Source organism: Spermophilus citellus, assembly GCF_964194105.1.
Source record: "Spermophilus citellus genome assembly, chromosome: X".
NCBI lineage: Eukaryota > Metazoa > Chordata > Mammalia > Rodentia > Sciuridae > Spermophilus > Spermophilus citellus.
Genome location: NC_138190.1, coordinates 44,772,685 through 44,797,957, shown reverse-complemented (window position 1 = coordinate 44,797,957; position 25,273 = coordinate 44,772,685). Strand labels below are relative to the sequence as shown.

At 45.8% G+C, this 25,273-nt stretch overlaps 1 long non-coding RNA gene across 16 annotated transcripts; it reads left to right on the top strand.

Moving 5' to 3' along the window:
* The first annotated feature begins 3,666 nt into the window (after positions 1 to 3,666).
* On the top strand, positions 3,667 to 20,427 carry LOC308639319. Of its 16 annotated transcripts, XR_014020043.1 has the most exons (9): positions 4,735 to 4,873; positions 6,358 to 6,406; positions 6,896 to 7,036; positions 8,565 to 8,765; positions 9,065 to 9,185; positions 12,096 to 12,180; positions 12,784 to 12,864; positions 17,171 to 17,216; positions 20,117 to 20,427. It is a non-coding gene; the product is annotated as an uncharacterized lncRNA (long non-coding RNA). The 16 variants fall into 16 exon arrangements; XR_014020039.1 differs by lacking the exon at positions 17,171 to 17,216 and having other exon boundaries at positions 9,115 to 9,185; XR_014020040.1 differs by lacking the exon at positions 17,171 to 17,216 and having other exon boundaries at positions 9,115 to 9,185; positions 11,986 to 12,180.
* The last annotated feature ends 4,846 nt before the right edge of the window (positions 20,428 to 25,273 follow it).

Sequence of the window (25,273 nt, the reverse complement as noted above, 5' to 3'; positions counted from 1 at the left end):
TTCCCCATTCCTCAGTCAGTGGAGAGCCGGTGGAATGGATGACCATGGCAGTCTTGGATGAGAGATTTTGGAGGGGAGTGGTGCCTTGGAGGACTTTCACCTCTTATCCACCCTTGGGGAATCAGCTTAGAAAGAACTTCCTCCAGGAGGCCTTCTCTGGCCTCTTCCCCAAGCCCTAGATGAGCTCGCACAGCACCCTGAATTTCCCCTCTCCCAGCCCCAGCCCCATTCAGTTAGCATCAGATGGTTCTGCCTGTCTCACTCACTAGCCCAGAAGCCAACAGTGGCCAGCGACTTGGCAGAATTTGCCCATCACAGAGCCCCGACTCCGGTGGACGTTCACGAACAGCCTGCAAATGAAGTAAGAAGAATTTGGCGTCCTCCACAAAATGTCTCACTCTGTAAGTAAAACCCTGTACAATCTGTACTGTCCCATGTTGCAAGGAAGCAAATTCCTGCACCACAAAGTTGGGTAATAGCCCTAAGGTCACACATCTAAGACAGGGGCAAAATTCCATGCCATGTCTGTCTGACTCCAGGTGCGTGTTTCTCTTAGGGGCAGGGCACTGCCTCTGTGGATTATCAACCCGCATGGAAGCCCGAGTTACAAAGTAATCCTGCGGGGGAGAGGCCAGCCAGGAAAGTCCTGGAGGCTGGCCCACGTGTCCAGAGCTGGTCCAGGGATCAGGCAACTGTCACAGCCAATGTTTACCTTCCCTTACTGGTAGCAGGCTCTGTTCTCGGTGTGCTTGGAATGCTGTCCTCAACAAAGCCTGCTCAAACCTCATGCCTTCATCAGCTTGCATTCTAGCCCGGGTGAGCAGAAGGTAAATAGCCGAACAAGTAAATGCATACAGTGTGGGGGTGATGAGCACTGGGAAGAGAGCTGTGCTGATTTTGACGATTGAGACAAGGACACACGATACTTTTTCCAACTCTGCCTAATGTGATGACATATCCTTATAAAATGAGTCCATTTCAGTTCGGAAGAACTGAGTTCACATACTACTATCAACTACATAATACTACGATGGTTTTCCAGAAATGGCAAGACTCTACCAAAAATGGCTGAGATCCGTGCAAGGTCACTGTCTGCTGAAAAGCGTATGCCCACCTTATACAACGCCAGGGAAAAAGGAGTCTGAGTTCCAGACAATGCAGTGCCACGCTGCTGTTCTGTATCTTTGTCACCTGCACGGATTAGCTGTATTCTCCTCTATCAGGAAGAGAGGGATAGTCTTGTCAGCGGCTCTGCTGCAAAAGAACATGGACATTAGCCAACACTCAGTGATGCCCGCTTTCCAGCATGAAAGAAGAAAATGAAGACCAATGAAACGTGGTCCCGGCATGGCATTTGGGATCTTCCTGTAGGTGGGCCCAGAAGACACAGACAGGGAACCACAGTGGGAGTTCAAAGGGGTGGGGGCAGGGAAAGGGTGAAGAGGAGGAGAGGCTGAAGCAGCAGGAGGAAGACAAGGGAAAAGTCTCCTCTTGCAAAGTGAAGAGCTCACCTGGTCACCGGGGTCACTGATCACTAGGTTCACATCGTCAATGCTGCTGATGCCATCGCGAGTGAGATCTATGCCTCTCACCTACAAGACAACAAAACCTGAATGGTGAGGTGTATTCACCTAACACTTCTTTACTGATGGCACACTCTGTTCAGCGGTCCCCTCAGTGAGGTATCCAAAGCAGCCATACCCCGAGAACAGAGCTCAGCCCCAGTAAGGAACATTCTAAGGTATAATATAAAGCAGAAGGAAAAAAAAAAAAACCTAGGTGCTACATTGTTACTAGACACCTAAGAAGAGAGTAGAGATAGAAGACACAATGCTTCTCACCCCATCTCCTCCGAATAAGCAGAAATTCAAGCACAGGACCTGCCACGCCGGCTCATTCTCTCTCTCTCTCTCTCTCTCTCTCTCTCTCTCTCTCTCTATATATATATATATATATATATATATATATATATATATATATATATATATATTTTTTTTTTCCCCACCCGAGTAACAGCTGGTCTGACAGTTCCTATTCCCAACGAAGGGGAATACATGGCTACTGTGCTCATAGTACATGGCTCTGGACTCTCTACTGTGTGGGGATAAAAGACACAAACACTCTCTGCATGGACGGAAAATGAAGTTGATATACTTTCTGCATCCACTCCTGCACACTCTATCCTCCTTGCAGGATAAGAGTTCTCAGCAGGCTCCCAGTCTTTGGGGGCAGGGAGCCAAACTGAAGATGAGGAAGAGGACCTGAGCTGGGGGAGCTGAAAACTCAGAGAAGGCCCCGAGGCCCAGGAGGTCAGGAAGGGCTTCTCCATGGGCGTGGTGCCCTAGGGAAAACGCAGGTTACCTATCCCTTACCTGACATACTCAGGGACAGAAGTATTTCAGAGTGTTTCGGGTTTTGCAAAATTTTCATATACCTAATGAGATTCTCTGGGAGGGGGACCCACTGAATTCATTTAGGAGTCATACACACCTTGTACACACATACCCTAAAGATAGTTTCATATGATATCTTTAATTAAGGCGCCTGTGTGTATGTGTGGATACCCACTGGGGAGTGAACCCAGGGCTTCAGGCATGCTAAGTACACCCTCTATCACTGAGCTACCCCACCCCCAGCCACTCTCAGAAATTTTGGGGTTTTGGAACAGTTCGGATTGTGGAGTGTCAGATGACGGAGGCTCAATCTGTATTATCGCCCTTACTTGCAGATGAGGTACGTGAGGATCAGAAATGTTCAGCCACTCACTCAAGGTCACGGAGCTAGGTTGTGATGCTGGCCATTTCTCCGCTAGGTCTGTTAAAATACAAACATCTCTGTACCTTTCATCACACCAATCTCTCCTCTCACTACTGTCCCCTGTTTCAGTTTCCATCCGCCATCTTATACTTACCCGTGGCTCTCCTTACCTTTAAATTCTCATAATCTGATAAATATCAAATACAGATGGGGTGTTAGCACGGGATCATTACTCTAAGAACATAAATTTTCCTTGCAACGCACCAGAATCGAACATTTATCTTTAGTTTATCTGCCACCCACACGCCGGGTCAACAAAATGGATCTGGGGCTTAGTTTTAACTCAGCTAGTCACACAATCCCAAGTCTGATTTCCAATGTAATGGACATCTGACTGCAAAGAGCATGACCAGCGCCTCCCTACGAAAATCATTCCCAGAGCATTTTCTCAAATGCCAGTGATGGTCCAGGCTAAGAGACACTTTGACAGGGAGCTGTTGGGATTCTGCTCCTGAAAACAGAGAACTGCTTCCTCTCTGGCCTTTCTCCCTGTTGCGGGTACCCCAAGAGGCTCAGCCAAGCAAGGCCACTCACTGGCCCTTCTTGGACAAAACTAACACTACCCTGACACACGCAGGTCAACACACAAATGCAACACACCCCATAGGACCGTGTGAATCTAGGGAAACCGCAAGGGAAGTGCCAGTGGAAATCTGTCAGCCTATCATGACACCAAATTGCTGATCCCACCCAGGTCAACTGCCCAGGATCGGCTGCATTGCAGCCAACGGGACGACCAAAGATGCCCTCCCTCTCTGAACATCACACACTGCAGCTCGCATAGTGATTTGATGGAAAAGGTCCAAACACTTGCATGCGAATGCAGGAATCACAGAGCCTACTAAGAGCCTGCCTGCTTCTAAGTCACATCCTGAGCCCTCTGGCTCTCACGCATCCTGGGAAGACTTTCTCTGACGTTTCCATTTGGGAAATGTCGCCTTCCTTGAAATCACTTCAGAGATTTTTGTCTCCTATGGTGGGGTGGGAGATGAGGCGGAGTGGGAGGCGATACCGAGGAAACAGGTTATTTCTGAACCTGTTGAACACGGATTCGAGCCCGATCGCACCCAGCTGTTAAGGATGCCCACAGGAAGTTTCAGTCCTATCTCTCGGCTTCAAAACGCCGGGCCCCAGCTAGAGAAAGAGAAATACGCCACACGCAGACTGTCCACCCGCCATTCTGATAAGGACGAGATGGGGCGTCTGAGAAAAACAACGGTCCCCTCGGAAAGCGCCCTTCACGGCTGGCCAAAGGAGGACTCCGGTCCCAGGACCCACAGGCGCACCTGGCCTGGTCCAGGAGGTTCTCTCCGAGTCTCTCCCCCACCCCCTTCTCTTCTCCTTCTCTCACCCAGCCGGTGCCAGGGAGACTCTGTCTCTCCCCCTCGGCCTCCCTCTCTCTCCGTCTCTCGGGGTCTCTGGCTCCCTCTGCGTCTGTCTCTCTCCCAGCCCCCTCGCCTCCCAGTCTCTCTCAGTCTCTCCCTGTCTCTCTGTGGCTCCCACGCTCTCCGTCTCTCCGAGCCTCTCTCCCACCCGCTTCTCTCTATCTCTGTCGCTCGGGCTCCTTAGGTCTCGGTGTCACTCGGGCTGTCTCACGCGCGGTCTTTCTCCGGAGCGGGTCCGGGCGTCTGCTCGCCGGCGCGCCGCCGGCTCTCCTCAGCCCTGGTAACGCACCGCGGCGCTTGGAAGGAAAGGGTTAAGATCACCGAGAGGAGCCGCCCTCCGGAGGCTAGAGAGGCCGCGCCAGGGAAGGCGGGGTCTGTGGGCCTGGCGTGCGTCAGAGGGCAGGGACGCCTGGGAGGAGGAGACCGGGGACCTGGGTTCGCTGTGGCAGCTGCAGTGCGAGTCGGGAAGGGGACGGCCCGGGTTGCTCCGCGGAGCGGCAGGCTAGGGGGTCGCGGCCCGCGCGTTCCCTCTCGGCCCCGCGGAGCGGCGGCGTCGAGGCCGCCCGCCGTCCGGGCAGCGCACCGCCGCGGGCCCTCGCGACCTCGAGAGCGCGGGTCCGGGACGCGGCGATGCTCGCCGAGGCCGTGGGAAGAGATTCCGGGCAGCGGAGGTGACGTCACAGGCGGGGCTCGTGGGAACCGGCGAGGGGGCCACGGGAGGCCACCTGCTCGGGGACGGGCTGGCTCGTTCTGGTCTGGAGCGCGCGAGACCGGATACCCGCTCTGTGATTTGGGTTTTTTTCACTAGCTGCTTTTGCAAGGGCGGAAGGAGCCCACCGAGGAGGAACGCGCGTGCGCACGCACACACGCAAAGACATGGAATCCATTGGGGCTGCTGCAGTAGGCAGAGGGCCTTGGATGTGGATACTAGTGTCGCGGCGGGGTGGCTCTTGCCTTTGCTTTTTCGCGAGGAATAGACAGGGTATACTGGGGGAGATTTACGGGGACGGAGGTTATTGATATGATCAGAGGTGCTCTCTGTAAACTGGATGGGGAGTGATTATCGCTGCCCAGCTAGTCGAGGAGAAGAAACTAAGCGCATCATCCTTGAGACAGACAGTGGACCAGGAGTCAGGAGGGCCTGTCATATCCGAGTTGTGTGGGACTGGTGGCCGGGTGGACAGAGTGCAGGCCACATAACTTTAGTCGCATGGGGAAGGGTGGTCCTTTGTGGTCAGCGTTTCCCAGAGCAGGAAATCATGCTGGAATTTCTTCGCCATGACTTGCATCAGGAGTCAGGAGATGTTCAACATTGTCAACAAGGTCAAACTAAGCAGGGCATCTTTCATGCCTTTCCAAGCAGATCCATATGTATGGAAAGAGATGATCATTTTGCCCTGGAAGTTACTAACCCATGAACAGCATTTTATACTTTCCAGATGGTCGCATACTCGTGGTGTAGGTGAAGGCAGAAATCAGTAATTGTCCCAGATCGGGATCATCATCCTCGTTTTATAGATGAGGTGACTTTTTGTGTTCCAGTGCTGGATATGGAACCCAGGGACTTGCGCCACCTAGGAATGCCCTCTGCCACTGAACTTTGTCCCCAGCCCCAAATGAGGGCTGGAGCTCAGGTGGCAGAGGTTTTGCCCAGCAGGTTGGCGACCCTAGGTTGGATCCCCAGCGCCAAACAAAAATGTTTATAAAGTGAGGTAACGGCCACAGAGAGGTTTCATAACCAGCCCAGAGTTACACAGGGAATAACTGGGGTATCACTGATGCAAATCCAAGTGTCTGTGGCTTCATTACCCCATTCCAGATCCAGATATCTGAATCAGTCCTCCCTCCTAAACTGTAGACCTCTTGAGCCAACTAACCACCCACCAGTCACATTTTTGCACTCGGTGAACTCTGGGGCAGTGGACGTGACCTCCAAGAGAAAAGAGTGGTAGGGAAAGTGGATCCCAAAGCCCGTGCCCTACCGGCTGGAGAGAGAGAGGGCCTATTATCAGGAGCTTGAAGGATGAGAGGAGGAGAGGTTAAGTCTTCCATAGGAGACAGACAATTATGCTCCACGCAGGAGGTGGTCAGCTCGGATTATATTCAATTTACTTACTTTTCCTCCTCCCCCCCTTCCTTCCTGCCAATCTTTCAGCATTTGCAAAACATGTTCTGTGGTGAGCACACCCGAAGCCTATATGTGGGTAAGTAGAGAGATTCCCATTTTTGCATGGTGAGTACCTGACCATAACCACCACCATGCTTCTGGATAAAAAGAGAACATTCCCCTACACTAAACAGATGAAACTAATTAAGTCATGTTTTCTAATTCTTATTTATTATTCTCCAATCACAGAAATGGCATGCTAGGCACTGAGAGGTTAGGTCAGCTCCCCAGAGTCACTGTTGTGGTTGACTCCCACAACAGTTAATGATCAGCATGTCCCAAACTGAAACTGTCCACGCCCACCCTCTGCACACCTTTTTCTCCAACATACCACCCTTTGGTTTTGGTGTTTTGTTTTGTTTTGTTTTACATTTTATTTAGAGACAGGGCATCACTGAGTTGCTTAAGGCCTGGTTGAGTTGCTGAGGCTGGCTTTTAACTCATGATCCTCCTGCCTCAGCCTCCCCAGCCGCTGGGATTACAGGTGTTTGCCATCACGCCTAGCTGCACTTTCTGTTTTACCTAGGGAGTAGATGGCTGGAAAAGCTTACTGACTTGGCACATGATGAAGATTCCTTATAGATTTCCCAGATCGACTGACTAATTGGAATAGGTCTGAGAGCTGGGCTTCCGGGGCAAGTTTTACTGAGAAATACGATACACAATGGTAAGTGTGGAAGGCCACAGTTTAATTTGATAGACCTCAGTAATCACTTCACTGTGTATGTAGTGCAAAACATCATGTCGTATGCCTTAATTATATAAGATAAAAATAAGCTTAAAGAATAGTGACACCTATGTAAATAGTAATAAAGGCATATGTGTAAAAGATTTCAAGGAAGAGAATAGCATACATTCACAAAGATCTCCCCTTCATTCATATGGACCCAGTGTTGCATTTGACTTTGGAATTTGCAGTTGCAGCTATAGTTTTTGTACCATGATGGGATGCAGGCTGGGAGTCTCCCTTGCAGTGGAGAGTTAAGTAGCAGAAACAAGGAACGAATCTGTCACTTTATAGCCTCCTTGACCAAGGAAATTAAGTAAACAAGATTTGATCTGCCCTTGATAACGACTGTTTTGGAGTAATGATGGTCCACGGCAGGTTCCGTCTTAGATACAGTCTGAGCTTTCTGCAGTGACAAAGCATTCTGAGACAGAGGAATGAGTCTGACATAACTTTCCTATGTGTATATATGTGAATACACCACAGTGAATCTCAACATGGTGTCCATCCACAAGACTGTGATTTTAATTAGAATAAGATATATACCATGCTTGTTTAAATATCTCAAAATGGAGTCTGCTGTCTTGTATAACTAAAAAGAAAGTGTACTAGCCGAGCTGTCCTCCCTTTGCCAGGGCGTGGGTCAGCAGAGAGGCCAAGGTCATTAGTCTTGACTCGGGGACCCTCCAAGGGACTTTGCAGTGCTTGCATGCAACTCGTCATTTATCTTTTACTAAGGATGCCATCCGCTTCCCACATGGGATTCTGTGTCAGTTTTACACCATCCACTAGAGAAGTCAGGTCCACAGCTGGTTCTATCTGCAACATAGTAAACTGTGCGCATGAATTTTGTTCACTGAAGCCCAGTGTAATTCCTTTTAACTCAGCACACCTAAGCGTGAAATGAAGTATGTGCTGTGGACACGGGAACAATAAATAAGAAAAGGTGGAAATGGCACCAGTCCCACCACCACCATTCTCAACCTCATCCTGCCTGGAGTGTAAGCTAGAATCCCAGGGGCCCTAGCATCTGGTTCTGCATAGCAAAGGGAGACGAACAGTAAGAAGTTGGATTGCTGATGCAGAAGAGCCTGGGTCTGGGATTCACATCCCAGTTCTGTCCAATTTTATAGCCAGGCCTCTTTCCAGGTACAGCAAAACCATCTGTTTGGGTTTCAGAGCTGCCTGCCGAGATGCAGATACCGTGCTGTGTTGGATGGTCCTTGTTGTTCCAACACCACGTGCATCTGAGAAACATGGGCCCCCATCAGGTGAAGCCACCCTGAGGGTTCTAGGACACTCAGTGTCTGCCTTCCCAGGAGCTGCTGTGACCCGAGAGCCCTGGAGTCTCCTTGGTGGGAAAGGTTGGCTTCAGCTTACAGTGGCACAGGGCTTTCTCTTCCAGCAGGAAATCTTCAGTTCCACCCTCAAATTATGTCTCACTCTGTTTAATCTCATTCCCTGACAGATAATAGGAATTCAGAGGCAAGCAGTGCCAGAAGAAATGTTTGTAATGGCTTCAACACAGCCCTGGAGTCGACCAGACACCGAAGCATAGTGATGTGGGGCCCACCAGACTGAGGATGGAAGTCTAGCTCTGTTCTTCAGCTCTCTCCATTCTATGATGTGGATAATCAGAGCACCTATCTGCGACGCCGACCCCTCTCTGGTGAGTGTGGCCCGAGCAAACCCTCCCAGACACCCTGTAGGTGAGTGTGAGTTGCCCTTCTGTATGTTCGTGGGGTGCTGTGGCTTAAACTCTGGCATAGTTCTTCTCCCACCACACCAGAGTGCGGGGGGAGGTCCTCAGCCTGCAAAGGTACTGCCTATGTCATCCCTGCATGCTCCTTCCCATCTCCTTGCCCAGCAAGTGGTTAGAACTTGCTTATTTAGTGATTGAAGAACTTTGAGCAAAGTTACTTGGACAGAAACGGATAGCTGTTATAGTTACAGTTATTTCTGTAGCAGAAACGACAATGAACAAAGGGTTCCCCTGTGCTTGGATTGTCTTCCGCCAGGGTGGAAAGGAAGATCGTGGTTTCATCCCATGTCTAATTCTGGAACTCTGAGGAAAGAGGTTCCAAATATTGTGAGTATATGTTGGGCAGTCTCTTGGTCCATCAGGCTCCAGTCTAGCCTCCCAGTAGTATTGCTCTGGTCCGTCACCAGAGTTTCTCAAGTGTCCGGTGCACATAGTAGACCCCTGTTCAGCAGGAGGACTACTGAGTGAATTTGGGCCTGGTATTTGAGTATGTGGTACTGTGGCTAGAGCAGAGATGTCCCTTGAGACAAGGCTGTGGACAGTATGAAGATGCCAGTGAGGTCCCCATGGGCTCTCTCAGCCTTACCTGGTTGTGGTCCTAGCTTTTTGCCCAAACCCTCCTATTTGCTGATTTCTCTTGCCCCACCTCTCTCCTTTCCCCACACCTTGCCTTGCCTGGGCATCTGTGACCCTCTGTTGTCCTTTACTGTCCGGCTGATAGAGCTGAAGCTTCTTCGTCCCACAGCAGCCTGGCCCTCTGACCCTCACACTTTCAGCCTTCTGCTCAGCTCTTCCTCACTCCAGGCTGCTCTGGTGTCCTTGCAGTGTGTCTGCACTGTTTCGGCAAGCTCTGCCTCAGACACACTTCCCAGCTGTTCTCTCTGTGTGGAAAACCCTGACCCCTGGTGTCTGCTTGACTGAATCTTCTTCCTCTTCTCATCTGTGTCAAAATGTCTCCTTCTCCATGGGGACTCTAGTTACTCTGTTTGATACTCGCACCTGCAGCTTACTTGTCCATTTCAATATTTCTGATTCAATAGCATTTCTTCCTCTCCCTACCCTGTCTCTGAAAAATCATTTGTTAACTTATTAAAGGCCATGCTCTGTGTTTGGAGACTTTCCCAAAAAAAAAAAAAAAAAAAAAAAAAAAAACAGTCCAGGCCTTCTCGTCTTTCGTAAATCAGAAACAGAGCTGATTTCATGCTCATCCTGTCCAGAAGGCAGTTCCTTTTCTCGGGGTTTGCCTGTTAATAGAAACCTAAAGGACCAGTAGGTAACCTGAGAGGGTTCAGGTGCCACCTTGGAGGCACTATCTTTTGTCCTTCCAGAATGGTTTTGAAGGGTCGGTTTGGTCCCTTTGCCATAACCCTGATCCGAGTCAACCCAGCTGACCTTTAGCAGCACTGAAAGGTACCAAAGAAGCCACTAGGGTAGCTAGAGATTGATGAGTCTTACCTTAATATCACAAGGTTTTTAGTACTTACTGATGGGAGCAGATTTTGCTATCTTGTAGCAAATTTTACCTCTCCTTCACCTTGGCTATTGTGAAAAGAAATACCATTCTTCTGTGATTTTCAGTTAGTTCCTTCAGTTGTTAATTTTTTAGATGACACTGAGTGGGCATTTCCACTATGGCGCAATATGTTCTTTGCAAATAGCTCTTTAAATTCTTCAGCTAAAATCATCTTTTAAATCATAATCTTAGAAACCAGGTAGTAGCTTTCTCACCTCTTCAGTTTCCCTAAGGCATTGGTATCATGCTGTCACATATGCATATGTGTGTGTACCATGTATATCTTTATCTCATGTCCTGCAGCTGGCCTTCATGGCATGCCAGCTAAGAAAAATGCTGTCACCCATGGTGATGGGTGTTTTCAGGCTTGGGTAGTAGGTGAGTTTCTGTTGACAGTCTTAGTAAAACACAAAACTCCTCATTTGTTTTCTTCAGCGTTCCTCCCAGTTATACCTTTACACTTTGATTAGAATATGACGACTTGGAGATTTTGAACAGCAAGCTTCTGGGTGGGAATCAGGCCCTTTAAGTCATGTGTTAGCTGTGCAGAGAGAGAGAGAGAGAGAAGGATTATGGGACAACAGCAGGGAAGGAGGGTAAGAGAAATGTGAAGTTCACTGGGAGCACTAGAAGACAGCAAGCCTTCCAAAGGTGTTACCAGTGTCTCGTGACAGCCTAGGCCATGACCATGGTGAAGGCAGACACTGGCAGGAGCACCATAGCTACGGCTCCCATTCACCTCGACATCTCTTCAGTCCATTCTGCACTATAACCTGTGCTGCACTTACAGTGACGGAGCATAGGCTGCATTATGAAACAGGTCTAGAGTAGGTTCTTTAGGCCTTCAACACTTACGAAGAGTATGTTATTGCCCTCCTAGACGTGCCCATTCAGGGCCACAGTCCCATTCTCTTTGCTGCGGCTGATGTAGATGTCCCTATCATTGGAGACAAATGTGAAGCAGGAACTCTACCTCTGAATCACATCCCCAGGTCCCTGGGCAGGGATTTCTGTTAATTCTGTTCCCAGATGAACCCTAGCTCTGCAAGCTGCCCTGGCTCAGAGAAGACCATCCACAGGTTTGTCGCTGGAAGGGTCGTGTGTCCTTTCCCACTGGACTGAGACCCTGTTGGGTCCTAGTTTCCCCCATCTGGTAGTGGCCTCAGTGTGCTCAGGCCAGGTCGCTGTGTGGCAGCAGCTGCATCAGTCTGAGGCACAATTATTGCCGAACAGTTCTGTCATCTGAGTCTCAAGGCTGCCCGGTTTCGTTTCAAACCCCACACACTGACTTTCCAGAAATTTTAATTTAGTCAGCATTTTGGCCCTAGTTTGGAGCCTCAAGTCATTCCTGGAAGTGGTAAGTTGAAAACAAACCACGTCACCTTAGGAAACACTCAGGAGAGCAGTGTGATTAATGTGGTTGGGTGACTATGAGATGCTTTGAACTCTGTGTGTGAACTTGTTTCCCTCGTCCCTTTTTCTCATTTTCAACCTTTTTTTGTGTGTGTTTCAAGAGTAAGCAGAAGATTTCTACCTCCCCCAGTGCTCAGATGACTTGCCCCCAAAGGATCTCACTGTTAAATAATAGTGAGACGATTCCCATGCCTGTTACAGAGGGGAGGCTCAACACACATCCATGAAGTTCCCATTGGCCTTATGGAATTGGAGAATAAGAGAAGCTAGAAACGTCATGGGGTGTGACTCCCTTTCCCCTGACCCTACAGGTGAGAAGGCTTCCCCAGACTTCACCCCTCCAGAGACTGGCAGCTGGGCTCCACAGCGAATAGTGCTCTGAGGCCAAGGTGCAAGGTGAGTCCCACAAAGCTCACTTGTCATTAAGAAGGAAGTTTCCCCAGCATGTGATAGACAGGGTGCTCTTGTCTATGATCCTGAAGGCACTGTCCTCGATACTCTGCAGGTTTGGGAACACATGCGGTAGAAGCAAGGGGTTGCTTGTCCTCCAACAGAGGGTGTTTTGGAAAATGGCTAAAGCTTCCTGCTCTGGTACAATTGGCTTGAAACACTAATCCTGGCAGTTGAAGAGAACATCCCATTCTCCACTTGGCTTGTTATCCCATTGTGCGCAACGTGGAAATGGCATGGGTCGTTATCAGGAACCTGTCATGTCACCACGTTCCAAGTTACCAGAGAAGGAACCAAGAGTTCTGTCTCTGAACCTCTCTCTCATGTAGCAGTGTATAACGTGTGGTTAGTGAGAAGTTAATACCATGAAACCATGGGTATCTTGGAGATGGAGGTGATCTTATGAGATAGTTCACTATCATCGGCCCAACCCACGTTTCTGGTAAATGATCTGTGCACTTTCATCCTGCATTTCCTGCTGGACAGTAGGGCCCATCCTCTTTCCCTGGCCAGAGATGGCCTTTCACGGCATCCCTTTCTTTTCCCCAGCCCCAACTTCTGATTTCAGATGTGTCCAATGGGAGGAAGGGTCCGAAGGGGTCTGGATACAGTGCCGTCAGTGCTTCTCAGGTAAAAGTCCCATAGAGGTTCAAAGGTGCTCCCAAGAGCTAGTGTCTTCTCTTACCCAGCAGTGTCCTGGGATCCAGGCCCTTAATTGTGTGGGTGATGAGCTGCAGCAGTGCCTCTGCCTTGGTTACTTTCTGGGTGTCGTGAGGCCTAGAAGGAAGCAGACCATAATATCCCAGGACAAGATGGGTATGTCCTGTTCGTACTTGGGTGGGGGGCCCGTTTTCCCTTGTCACTGAGATTTCCTCAGCTGTGGCTGAGGGAGGTGCCTTGTCTTTCTAAAGAGCAGCAGGATTCTCAACCCAGGGCAGGGTCTGAAGGAAGCTGACTAAACTGAACATTTAGATAAGGAATGTGGGCTTTGGGAAGCTGAAGTGAACGGAGTCTCAGGATAACCTCTCACTGTTTCTGGACAGTTGTGAAAATGAAACATCAGGAGGAGGTCAAAACCCTCCTGTCTGAACTTGGGAATGTGACAATGTCTCTCTTCCCAGAGTGGAACCTACTCATAGCTCAGGTGTTTGAGACCCTGGAATACTGAACAAAAGGCAGACCATGCCTGTCTCTGTGACACAGATCTTCCCTCAGCTCAGAACCATCACACCTTGGACATGAACTTCCAGCTACTTCAGGGACCTCACCCTATAAGTCACCAAACCCCAAGTATCCCAGTGCCACGCAGAACCCAGAACGCAATCCAGGAAAGCACAACTCACAGACCTCAAATCTTTGGACACGCAATACCTCACACTTGACTGAACCTAGATTGCTCAGCTCAATGAATGAGGCCAGGGACTCAGAAGAGCCCTGAGATGTCAAGTTCTGAAGTGTAGACTCAACTGCATGCCAACAACTTCATAACTCACGACTTAAAAACCCAAATAGCTCCCAGACCTCCCACCCTGGACATACAAATCCACAAAAGCTTGGATCCCTACCCTGGTATGCAGGCACATGCACATCTGAGAGGGCTGGTACTGAAAACACAGAGACCTCATGCATGAAGGTATGTGTAACCGACATCTCAGAGAAGTCAGAGCCTGGTGCACAAAGCCCAAAGTTCGCAAACCAGGAAATGGTCAACCCCTCAAAATTGCAGCAACCTCAGTCCCTGGGATACAGACTTATGATTGGGTCACAGAGGTCACATTCAGGATCCGGAATCAAAAAAGATCAGACACCCTTGTTTTGGATAACATCTGTGATCTCATGAGCATAGGGTGAGGAATGTCGGGTTGCATCACATTTTGCACATCGCTACTCTGCAGAGCTCAAACCCTAATTCTGGACATGCAGAACAAAAACTGCAGAGAATGTATATGGTAGACACAGCACCTAAAACAGATCACATACCTCACACACCAGCACACACATTCATAAAGAACCCTGAGATCCTTCACTCTGGACACAAGCCCCTCAGGGCTCAACAGACCTCACATCCTGGGTGGACATCCTGAAACTAGTCAGACAACTGACAACCTGTAATGGGCCAGGGACCTCTCATTTTGGACACAGACCTTGAAATAACTCAGTGATGTGATGGATGGCCTCAGTGACACCCACAATGTCACTCCTTCCAGGATCCATGCTAGATAGGGCCACAGCCATGTTTCTCCCAGTCTCCTGAGTGAGACACGGGGGTGGGATGAAAGAGAAAGGAGGGCCAGGCATGGTGGTGCATGCCTGTAATCTTCCGAGGTAGAGACAGGAGGCTTGTGAGTCCATAGCCAGCTCCAGCAATTTAGCAAGGCACTAAGCAACTCAGTTCAATCCTGTCTGTAAATAGAATACAAAACTTGACTGGGGCTCTTTATTAGTGGTTGATTGCCCCTGAATTCTATCCCTACTACTGAGAGAGAGAGAGATGGAAATAGGGCAGAATGAGAATGAACCCCTACATCTGGACCCTGGTCAAAGCACCTGAGTATCCTTTTCCAGGGGATGAAGACCCAGGTTCTGCCCCCAGAGGCTGCTTCTGGGGAATGATTCACATATACCTGGGCCTGATGCACCCTGTAGTCCTGTGCCTATCATAGTGAGAATATGTTCTAGGTAAGAAGTCTTGTGCCATCCTGGAGATGAACCCTCACTGCCCTCAGGCCTGAGATGCCCTTATGCCACAGTATCACTCTTTGGGTAAGGAGAGGCTGAGTGTGTCCCTGTCAACCACGATGGTCTTCTGGTGGTTACAGCAGATCTGATGCTTCTAGGAACCCGCCTCCAGCTCAACAATGGACCTCCTGCCCAGCATCCTGTTCACCCTGAATGGTGTCTTTCTGACTCTTGAGCATGTGAATCCAGGAGCCCCCTGATTTTCTCTGCCCTCCTCGACCCTGAACAGATGGCCCTCTGCAGATCCTTTGAGCATGAATGACCCAAGATGAAAGGGGCACATGGTGAAAGTGTTTGCCGCAGAGTGCCAGGGCTATATGGCACCGACCATACACCGATATGGAGGGGTGCTACTGTCCCTCTGACCCCGCCCCCTCATCAGCCCCTCATTCCCAGTCCTTTCTGTTTTCCTCTGAGTATGCTTGTCCCCTTCCAATTCATAAATCAGGTATAAAGGGAATGGGGTGGGAGGGTCTCTGTACTTACACATAGCTTGGTGTAATTTGACATAGTACAGATATCTTTCCACACATACACCAGGAGAGCAACCCTGGGGTAGGGCTGTTTGTTCATGGGCAGTCACAGCTGGGAGGCAGTGCTGTTTTGGGTGTGAGGCTGATGTGGCCTTCCTGGTGGGCCTCATCTTCTTGGGAGACACACACACTGGCTCATCTCCGATCCCCTGGTGGATCTCCACTCCCTGAGGACTCAGTCTCATACCTGCCGCATTTCTGGAAGATGTTTGAACAAAGTCAGGGCTTAATTGATGCCTGGTGATATATTCGTTCCCTTAAGAATCCACCTAAGCCCTAATTACCAAGATGCTCTCAACATCTCTGCTGCCTAATGCCTAAAAAGACATCATTTAAGCATTTACTTCTTTTTATGGATCAGGTTGCCATCTCCCTGGAGGAATCAGGACTGGTTCTGGAGGAACCCAATCCTCTTTGAACTGCATTCACAGATTTCTGACTGTGAATGGTTTTCTTGGTGTGTCTGTAAACTGATAGTGGGCTTTCCGATCAATATAATGGGATCCATCAGGCATTTTTTTAACGAGCCAGTGATCTTACTGACCTGGTAATACCTTCTGCCTTTTGGACTGGTGAGTTGACTGAGGTTCCAGGGTAGGATCCTGAACTCTCCACATCCACCTCCATCTCCACTATTTGAAGCCCCACCTTTGGGGCTGTAAGCTTCCAAACTAAGACAGCACCCCTGACACCCAGACCGTGCATGCTCTCTAACCTGGAAGGTCCTGAATGGCAATCATATCTAAACCAAACAGACTTTAGTGTCATCCTTAATTTCTGCCCTGCTGCTCCACCCCAGAACCATTCACTTAACTCTTCGCCTTTTTTCTTGGATGCACTAGGGTTGGATCTGTAGAGCCAAGTAGCTGGGGCCATACATGGAATGACAGTGACCTGAGAGTCTTCAGAGGCCTCATCCTGACTGGATGTGTTAAGGTTCCTGCTTGGTGGGAAGCCCATTGCACATGACGCAGAATGGTTTATTTTAAAATACAAGGCTCCCTTCCCCAGTGGTCTATCCCAAAGTGTACTGCTTCATCTGGGCCTTTAGTGGTACATTTCAGTGAAGGGAAGTTTCACCCACCCTGTGCATCCAGCCTATTCCTTCTCAGTGTCCCCAGTACTTGCTGATTCTCCCAGAAGGGGCAGTTTCAAGCTATTTCTTTCTTTTTAAAATTGTTTTTATTAGTGCATTATCGTTATACATAATAGTGGGGTTCCTTTGACGTAGTCATATGTGCGTCAAATATAAGTTGCTCCATTTCAGTCCCTGGTGCTAATATTAGTCTGTTTCTAATGAGTCTTTTCATCTCTATTCCCTACCCCATCCCTGACAGCACATCCAATGGGTGTTGCCTTTGTGACCCTGACACTGCTTAGTGGACAATTCCATTCCCATCTCCTAATATTGTCTAATGCATGAGTTGCATATTCCTGTTCTTGTAGAGTGCCTAGTGTAGAGTCCAGCCTCCTAGATGGAGCCCCTGCCTCGGGAGTGGTACTTAGGATGTCAGAATGGGACATTCCTTACCCTCATCACTGATGGAACTGTGAATCAACAAGACAACTGCAGGTCTCTGTGTCTGCATCGATCATTAAATTCTACCACCTCCCCCTCAGTAGAGGGAGACTGTTATCCACTATATTCTTTGCTTTCTCCCCAGCACCTAGAACAGTGTCAGGCACAGAATAGGCCCTCCATTGACGTTGGTAAGGAAACATCCTTTGACTTGGCAATTTCATGGCATGGTATTAATGGAGAGTAGCAAGAAGGAGGTGCTCATAACCTACCCATTGTGTGTGTTTTCATGCACGTGCAAATGTGTGTGTGCACACTTGGGAGCATGTATGTGTGCTTGCATGTATGTACACAGATCTCACATGCATGGACTAGAAGACTTACTATTAGTGTCAATTATACTCCCCAAGGAGATCTTACGACTCGCTGCAATCCCTATCAAAATTCTAATTACTTATCTCCCTAAATTACAAGAGGGTGCTATAATTCTAATGAAATGAAAGTCTCCTGCAAAGAGGATGTGGAGAAAAAGGAACACTTTTACACTGTTGGTGGGATTGTAAATTAGTGCAACTACTATGGAAATCACAGTGGCGGGCCCTGAAAAGACTAGGCATGGAAATCCCGTATGACCCAAGTATATCACTCCTTGGTATTTTTCCTGAATTAAAATCATACTATAGTGGTATGTGCATACCCATGTTTATAGCAGCACAACTCACAATAACCAAACTATTGAACTAGCCTAGTTGTCCAATGGTTGAATGGGTAAAGAAAATGTGGTATGTGTACTCAGTGGAGTTAATTATTAAGCCATAAAGAAAAGTGAAAGTCAAACGACCGTCTGTGGTTTGCTCAGACACATGGGGATTTTCCCATATTAAGAGAACTGACTAATAATTCTTAAGTGAAAAAAAAAGAAAAGTGAAAGTATGTCATTTGCAGGAAAATGGATGGAACAAGAGCCATTATGTTAAGCAAAGTAAGTCAAACTCCAACCATAAAAGGAGCTATGTTTTCTCTTATATGCGGAAGCTAGAAAGGAAAAGGGAAAAGAAAGGTGGAAATGAAAGTTTGGTCTGTACAGGAAAGGGACCAAGGAGTGGGAAGTGGGGATGGAGGGAGGGAGTGCTTGGGGAGTGATATTGGCCAAATTATATTGTTGTGCGCATGTACAAGTATGTACCATCAAATACCACCATTATGTACAATTCTAAAGCCCTAATAAAAATGTAGGGGAAAAAGGCTTCCACAATAGCCAAAACAATCTTGAAACACAACAAAGTTGCAAGATTCACCCTCCCTGATTTGAAAACCTACTATAGATTTACTGCAATCAAGACAGAGTGGTACTGACATAATTTTAGTGGCGTAAAATGGAGTTTTCTGAAAGCCGTATTTCTGTGGTCAACTTATTGTTGTCAAGGATGCAAAGCCTGTTACCTAGTAAAAAAGTCTTTTCAGTGGATTGTCCTGGCATAACCTGGATGTCCATACACAAAGGAATGAATTTAGACCTGTATGTCACACTGTCTACAATTAAAATGAATTACAGACCTAAATGTAAGACTTTAAAATTATCGGAAGGAAACAGAGACATAAGTCTTCAAAAACCTTGGTTTGGGCAACAATTTACTAGATGTGACATGGATGCACGAACAACCAAGGCAAAATAGATAATGTGGCATCACCAAAATTTGAACTTTTATACTTCAAAGAATACATCAAGAAAGCGAAACGTCAACCCAAAGTATAAGAAAAATGTTTTGCAAATCATATGTGATAAAGTACTTCTATCTATAAAACACACACACTCACCTCTCAACTCAATAGAAAAGAAAACCCAATTAGAAGATGGGCAAAGAATCTAAATACAGTTTGTCCAGAGAAGATATCCAAATGCTGATAAGCACATGAAAAGGAGCTCCATATCATTAGCTTCAGGGAAATGTATCTATGAATCATGTTGAGATAGCACTTCACACCTGCTAGGATGTTTTCCAAAAAACATGTTGGTTAAGTATGTGAAGAAAGTGAAACCCTCATAAGATGCTGGTTGGAATGTAAAATGATGCAGTCACTTTGGAAACAGTTCCACAAAATTAAATACAGAGCATCATGTGGCCCGGTATTCCACTTCTTGGTACATATCCCCCCAAAATGAAAACATGTCCACACAAAAACTTGTGTATGCATGTGAATTGGAAAGACAACCTCAGGTCTCTCTATATCCGTCAGTACTAAATTAAACCACCTCCCCCTCAGTAGAATTGTATATTGTTGGCTCTATTTCTTTCTCTTTCCCTATCACCTAGAATAGTGTGAGGCACAAAGTAGGCCCTCCATTGATGTTAGTTAGGAAAGAGTCCTTTGACCTGGCAATTCTATGTCCAAAACTGTGTATTAGGGAAGCAATTGAAAATCTGTACAATGGTATGACGAGGACATTACTTGTGGGGATAATAAGCTTAAATAGTTAATGATTGTAGTCAAGGTAAGTGAAAGATGAAATGTTCATATTGTGTGATGTAACATCCTCTGTACTTGAACCAGATAAAAGAACTGGTTTCTCCTGGCCATAATGCTTTTTTTCATGTCATGCTGTTAATGGGGATTGGTCATTAGGAGATACACACACACACACACACACACACACACACACACACACACACACACACACACTGGATGCTTACAAATGCAGAAAGCAAGGCCAACAAAATACCTAAAGTGATTGCAGCAGTCTCCTCTGATGATTATACTGATAGAGGCAAGATACGGACTGCTTATTTCATTTTTTGATATAGTAGATTGTATTTGCCAAAAATCATCAAAATATACAAGTTTACATGTAGTTTTCCTTTTTTAACATTTAATGTTATAAAGCTATAACTCAAGTACTGTAACATTCAAAAGGTTGTGAGCCATCACAGTAACCATTTCTAGAATGCTATATTCTGAATGATTGTCTGTACCTAAATTCATATTGAAGTTTGTTCTTAAATGAGGCAGTATTGGGTGTGGTGGGTCCCTTAAGAGTTATTTAGGTGATGAGGCTGTGTTCTCTTGAATAGACTTTTTTTTTTTATTTTAGGAATGGATTTGCTATAGAAGAAGTTGTGTGCTTTCATCTCTGCTACCTCACCAGAAATCAAGAAGATGCTGGCACGATGCTACTAGACCTCTGAGCCGTGAACCAAAGTAAACCTTTGTTTGTTTGTTTACATTACAGTCTTAGATATTTTGCAATAAAGAATGGATTAAAACATAGGACCCACCCCATACTGTTAACATCTCTTCCCCCTTCTCTATTCCCTTGTCATTCATGTAATTATCTTCTTCTTTTATTTACGGATTTGTGGATTCTATACATTTTATGTAAATAGAATCGTATACTGGTTCCTTTTTTTTTTAAAGAGAGAGTGAGAGAGGAGAGAGAGTGAGAGAGAGAGAGAGAGAATTTTTAATATTTATTTTTTAGTTCTCGTCGGACACAACATCTTTGTTGGTATGTGGTGCTGAGGATCGAACCCGGGCCGCACGCATGCCAGGCGAGCGCGCTACCGCTTGAGCCACATCCCCAGCCCATGGTTCCTTTTGTTTCTGGCTTCTTTCAGATAGTATAATGATTTTCAGTTTTCATCCGTCTTGAAGTATATATCAGTACTTTTATGGCTGAAAAATATTTCATTATGTGGATATACTACCACATTTGGTTTATATATTCATTAGTTGATGGACATTTGGGGCTGCTGATAGTCTTTGGCTATTATGAATAACGCTGCTTTGTACATGTATGTACAAGTTTCTGTAAACACATATTTTCATTTCTCTTTGATATGTACCCAGGAGTGAAATCACTTGATCATGTTTAACTTTTGAGGAAAAGCCAAACTGTTTTCTGTAACAGCTGTACCATTTTGCATTCCCACCAGTTTCTCCACATCTTTCTCAACATGTATTACATGTCGTTTTTTAAAAATGGCTTTTAATATATTGGAGAATGTATTGCCTAATCCAAAGTCACAATAATTTATTCCTGTGCTCTCTTACAGCTTCAGATAAATGTATCTATGAGTCAATCATGTTGAGATAGCATTTCATACCTGCTAGGATGTTTTCCAAAAAACATGTTGGTTAAGTATGTGAAGAAAGTGAAACCCTCATAAGATGCTGGTTGGAATGTAAAATGATGCAGTCACTTTGGAAACAGTTCCACAAAATTAAATACAGAGTATCATGTGGCCCGGTATTCCACTTCTTGGTACATATCCCCCCAAAATGAAAACTTATGTCCACATAAAAATTTGTGTATGCACGTTCATGAATTATGTGTAATTTTCAAAAGGGTAAATGATAGAAATCCCAATGGACTGACAAATTGAAAAATAAATGTATATCCATATGGAATCCCACTAAACATCAATAAAAGGAAATCATGGATGAATCTTGGAAACCTTTTGGGAATTCAAGCCATTCAGAAAGATACCACCTGTTGTATAATACCATTTTTTGTGTAAAGTTTAAAATATGTAAATTTATTTATTTAATTTTGGGGGGATAAACCTAGGGTGCCTAAAAACTGAGTCACATCCGTAGCCTGTTTTGTTTTGATGCTTTTTAAGGTAAAAAGTCATAGATGGGTACAATAACTTTCTTGTATTTTCATGTGGTGATGAGACTCAAACCAAGTGCCTCACATGAGCTAGGCAAGCACTCTAGTACTGAGCTACAACCACATCCTCACCTTTTATTTTGAGAGAACGACTCATTTGCTGTGGGACTGGTAAGTTGCTGAGGCTGCCTTTGAACTTTTGATCATACTGCCTCAGACTCCCGTGTTGCTACGATTATAGGTATGTGTCACCATGTCCAATTTCCAGAAGAGGAAAATTTATATAGACAGAAATTAGATTGGTTATTCTCTACAGATGGGGATTGGGGACAAAAAGGAGGAAATAAGAAAGGTCTGCTAATTTTTACGGGATTTTTCTGGGGACGATTAGAGTGTTCTTTAGTTGTGGTGATGGTTTTAAAATTTTGTGAATACACTAAATATCACTGAATTGTTAATGTTAAATGGTCAGTTGTAGGCTGTGTGAATTGTATTCAATAAAGCTGTTACAAAAAGTGATGTAAGTGAATGATTCTTATGATTATCTGGAAATGACTGAGTTGTGAAAATGCTGTCATGTCATGCTGTTAGATAATAAAGGAAATTGAGCCAAAGTTCTATCCCTGCAGTGATTCATGGCTCAGAACCAATTTGTCTAATACTTGGTACACATAAGTCACATATTCACTGCCTTCATAGATATCTTCTCAGTACTTTCCTAAGAATTGAGAAAATGTTTTCCAATTGGGGTCATTACAAAAAATTAACTCAACACATATTTAACGAGACTCATTATGTTTGATATACTATCTTCAAATAGCATGGCACACTCTGTATTCCAATCAGTCTGAGTCTCTTTCTGTTTATTACATGTCCCACTCTCTGATTTACACACCCTTACACGTACTTCTGGGATGCTTTTCCTACCATTTTTCCTGGCGAGTTGAGATTTACCTTCAGCTCTTGGGTTACACTTATCTTTCCCTAGGATATTTGCCTGAAATCAGGTTATTTTCCTGCTCTGTACAGAAAGAGTCCATTCATTGACCTCCTTTAATAGAAAGCACTTATCACAATCTTTGCTAAGAGACTAGGAGCTCCTTTTGGGAAGGGATCATGTCTATCTTTTCCTTCTCTGAGCCCGTGGACTGAACATAATGTAGGGTTTTTAAAAAATATTTCTAGTCATAATTAAATATAAAACATTAATGAGGAGCAATTATCAAATATGAAACCATAAATGGAATTTCTGCTTATTCAAAAAGGGTTAAATCTGGATGGAAGAAAATAGTTTATAAACTATTTTTACTGAGTGGAACATGATGGAGATTTATTAAAAATTCCACAAACATCAATATTTTCAGATTCAAATGAGCTATGGGAAAGCTGCAATCTAAAAGCTATGTGTTAAGGAAAAGTTTCCTTGCTCACAATAGGATCCACACAGGAAGGGTCAGGCCTTTATTTTCTATTGAATGTTATGTCCAGATGGTGCCCGGGCCTATGGCTAAAATTTTGGTAAAACAAGATAAAGAACAAGAAGCCTATTCAGTAAGGTTAGAAGCCAGAATGTGGAGTTTGTTTATGAGTTATTAAATTTGTCATACCTTGAACCATTATACCAGTGGATTTTTTGATGCATAATTTTTTTATAGGTTTTTATCCTAGCTAGGATATAGCTAGAATAACTGAGTTATCCTAGCTCTGTCAAGGGTTTTATTTCTGGTCACATATCATCACCCGGGAGACAAGGATCAGTTTATTACTGACTTGGGAACCTCCCAGGGACTTTGACAAGCCTACCTACTTTGGTTCTTTTTTTTTTTTTTTTTAAAGAGAGAGAATTTTTTAATATTTATTTTTTAGTTTTCGGCGGACACAACATCTTTGTATGTGGTACTGAGGATCGAACCCGGGCTGCACACATGCCAGCCGAGCGCGCTACTGCTTGAGCCACATCCCCAGCCCCCCACTTTGGTTCTTGAGATGGGTTAAACTCACTCAAGGCTGTATCATTTCCTATAATATCCACTTAAAAGATGGAGACTCTAATTTTGGTAGTGGGCTACTGCATGAACTATGAGAGCTAATTCATATTTGCAATGTATTGTTTTACCTACTCTTAGCCGAACTCACTTAGGGATGAAGTGAAACATGTGCCTCAAATGCATAAACCAAAAGAATTGGACTGGAGTAACCTCATTCCATCCTAGTACACTGGTGGTCTCCTTGATATGTTGGCTCTGGTAAGCGTGGGAGGATGACTCCTGTGTGGCATTGTCAGCTCATTTTTGGTATAAATACCTCTGCTGTTGCTGAATTCAAGCTTCTAACAATTTCATAAATGTTTTACAAGATTCTTGGATATTTATGGGTCAGCTTGTGTGATATGATCTGGCTCCAGCATTCCACTGAGTGTTGCCAAACTAAGGGAGATTTTTGGGGTTCCTGGTGCCTTTGTTCTCATAGATGTGCTCCTTATATAGGCCCATGGTTAATGGCAAGGTTATGATAGGCTGTGGCCCTGAACTCACGTTGTCTATACTATGGAGAGAAGGGAGCAGTGGCAGGTTTCACAGCCCAATTCCAACAGAGGAGATGGAATTATAGGAACTGTGTTCTGCCGCAGTCTGGCTGGGCACAAAATCATGAGCCACTCACAGCCTTGTAGATTCAAACAGCAATTCTTTATTCCCGGACTCACACCGGCACTCCACATGCATGTTCTGGGGAAAATCCACACTTCCACTCCGCTCTGCATCCCAAATACTCTCTGAATCCCAAGAGAACTCAAGGGGAACTCAAGGAACGGGCAGGCGCCTGAGGCAGCAGGATACTCCCTATTCCTAGCAGGATACACCCTAAACCTGGACCCACCGTAATCCAGCAGGATCCTCCCTAAACCCGGATCCACCCTGGTCCTTGAGCAGGGTCACCTTTCTCAAACATTCATGCAATGTCACTGCAAATGACCTGGGTCCAAGGCAAGCCCATTTCCACACTGGAGAGTCCTCCCTCTAAGCAACATGGGGTAGGCTGACAAGGAAATTGCCATGTGTCATTCTTTCTTAGCTATGGCTCTCAGCAATGTTCCAGTCTCTGTCCAGGGTTCAAAACTTATCTATGCCTCTCACATCTCCTACCCCTCAGATATATACCACAAAACTGAGGCAGGCAGAGATATAGTAACTTTGCTAAAACTACAAACAAGTGTTGGAGCTGGGATTCTTCCTCAGACTTTACTTCCTCCAAACCAGACTTCTTAACATCTCTGCTATGAGGCCTTTCCTAGGAAATTGGTACAATACATCAGAATATTGTACTGATGAGTTCTGGGAACAGGACAAAGGCATGTTTATTTGAATGATATCTCACAATCACAAGTCTAAAGAGAAACTTGTTACAGTGACTTGCTTTAACAAGGGAAAATTATTATCCACAGAACCAGATTGTTATACCAAGGTTGAAACCCTTTGAATCCTATTCTCTGGAAAAGATACTAAACTATGTAAGCAAATAAAATTGGAGAGCATGAGGCATAACAGTTAACTTCATACACCCCTGGTGAGACTGGAAGGTAGGCTTGCTATGTGCATCATGATTTAAATGTAAAATCAGTTTGATTTAGACACATTG